This window comes from Sciurus carolinensis, chromosome 9 (assembly GCF_902686445.1).
Source record: "Sciurus carolinensis chromosome 9, mSciCar1.2, whole genome shotgun sequence".
Classification (NCBI taxonomy): domain Eukaryota; kingdom Metazoa; phylum Chordata; class Mammalia; order Rodentia; family Sciuridae; genus Sciurus; species Sciurus carolinensis.
In genome coordinates this window covers 110408351-110410994 of record NC_062221.1, presented here as the reverse complement: position 1 = coordinate 110410994, position 2644 = coordinate 110408351, and the positions used below count along the sequence as shown (strand labels likewise).

General features: G+C 35.9%; 1 pseudogene; it reads left to right on the top strand.

Annotated features, from left to right (window-relative positions):
• Positions 1-616: 616 nt before the first annotated feature.
• Positions 617-1031, top strand: LOC124993334 (60S ribosomal protein L36a-like; annotated as a pseudogene).
• Positions 1032-2644: the final 1613 nt, after the last annotated feature.

The window sequence follows — 2644 nt, the reverse complement described above, 5'->3', positions numbered from 1 at the left end:
CAGCCTCTGGAGTAGCTGGGATTACTCCGCATTGTTAAGCAGAGGAGATGACCCTAGACACTGGTCCAGTGATGGCACCAGAGGAATCCATATAACAAATTATACTAACTAGTCCCTATTTTCTATCAGTGCCTTTTTGTATGTTGCCCTAAAAGTTCAAAATCCTTTTTTATTTCTTTTGTTGCTTCACTAGAAAATTGTTTTTCTTAGCTAAGATGCTATATAAGCTCCAGTTCTAGCTTGAGTTATGTATCACTGAGTAATCTCATGCTAATACACTACGCCCATTAATCAACTTATTTATTTTCCTTTTTATAGTCCATCATTTACCAGTCTTATTTGTAGGTCCCAGGGCAATATATCTTAAATGGGTATAGGAAAAAGAACATTTTGGGGCTGGGGTTGTAGCTCAGTGGTGGAGAGCACTTGCCTAGCATGTATGAGGCACTGGGTTCAATTCTCAACACCACATATAAATAAATGAATAAAATAAAGGTCTATCAATATCTAAAAAATATTTTTTAAAAGACCATTTTCCTAGGTGCGAGCGTGGTGAGGCTAAGACTGCGGCCGCGACACCTCTGGTTTTCATCGCGTAGACACCTCTACTGTAAAGATGGTCAATGTACCTAAAGCCCGAAGGACTTTTTGTAAAAAGTGTGGCAAGCACCAGCCTCACAAAGTGACCCAGTATAAGAAGGGCGAAGATTCCCTTTAGGCCCAAGGAAAGAGGCGCTGTGATCGGAAACAGAGCGGCGATGGTGGACAGACAAGCCAATTTTCCGCAAGAAGGCTAAAACCACGAAGAAGATTGTGCTAAGACTTGAATGCGTTGAGCCAAACTGCAGATCCAAGAGGATGTTGGCCATCAAGAGATGCAAGCATTTTGAACTGGGAGGAGACAAGAAGAGAAAGGGCCAAGTGATCCAGTTTTAAAGTTTTTGATTTTTTTTTTCCTTTAATTTTGAGGGGGAAAATATTGAAGCTAGAAAAATTACCTGCTGAGAAATAAATAAGTGATATAATCATTTAAAAAAAAACATTTTCCTCCCCTCCAGAGGAAAGGGTGGGGGTTCTGTGCTTTTCTGATGGACCACTACAGAACCAGACTGGTGGCAGTATAAATATAGAAGTTAAGATGAGAACTTTGGGAGTCAAAAAAATCTGTATTCAAATTTTATTCTCACATAGTTGCTATATTATAATAGAAAACACTACCTGTTATTTGAAGCGTGTAATAATTTACAGCTGGAACATCACAAAAGATTTACATAAAAGCATAACTTGGTCCCATAATTCTTCTAATATATCAAGACCCCATGCTCCCAAAGAAATACAAAATATTTGAGCAAAGATGAAGAGCAGAATACTAGCACTATTTCTTACATATTCACTCTGTACTTAATCATCATAAATGTCACAACTTGTGCTTATACACACACGCTGAAGTTTAAAACAGAAATACATATCCAATTAAATTTGTTTTACATATAAGGAACTATTTTAACATTCAGTTAAAAGAGTTTATCCACTAGTTGTTTTGTTGATTTGTTTTGACTTAGTGGTAGCTATTACAAATACTTTAATTAATCTGCAATCCTCTTTAAGTATATAGAAATATATAGGGCAAATCCAAGCTGATGTAGTCCTAAAGATGTTTAAAGCAAACCGTGATCTTTCAGATTTTTATCTTACACCATTTGCTTGTGGAGTAGCAATTGATCTATGTACAAGACTTAGGAAGTCAGGATGCTAGAGCAGGTAGGGCTTTCATTTACTTTCATAGTTTGCCTTTTTGTTTTACCATGCTCTGAGTCCTATGAGTAATTTCCTCTGAATGAAAGTTTTTTCAAAGTTCTCTTGTGGCTAAAATGTCAAAAATGCAGGTAAAGATAAATAGTGAGAGTTTCACTAAACCCCAACATTTTCTACAGGTTTTCTTTTTTCTTTCTTTTTAAATCTATAACAAACTCCCATAGGAGTACTATTTCATTTGAACTATTTTTCCAATAAAATAAATAGCCCTTTGCTTCAGTGAAATAAAAAGATGCTGCTGCTATTCTTAAATATTACACCAATTATAGTAGAATTTCTTTGCTAGTAGAATCTAGCAAAGGGCAAATGCCTTCAAAATTATAACATGAAATTCTTCCAAAACTATATACATTTAAAGCATTATATACATTCAAAGAGAGAATATACTCAGAATAATCTCAGTGATTATTTTCAATGAGAATAAATTGGGCTATAGTCTTTCATCTATTAAATGTTTTCTTTTGCTTTCTTCTGTTCTGAACAGTCACCTAAGTGACTGGAATTTTTTGGCATCATAAAAGATATTTTAGCCAGACTTAATTATTAGCACTGGGAGATCCAGGGCATAAAATAATTATAAAAACCTCCCTGAGAGTTGAGCAAACCAACATTGGTCCTGGATTCTCTAGATAGTGCCAGACCAGGACTAAAAGAGACTCAGAATCCAAGTGACCCGTAGGAGCCACTTGCAGGTGTTGAGTCACAGAAAGTGAATACAGTCTTTGGAGAACTCAACACATTTGCATTAGTGAGTATGAAGGGAACAACACTTGCACTTTCTATGAGATATTAGGCCACACTAACTTAAGTGCATATAGAACAGAGATCT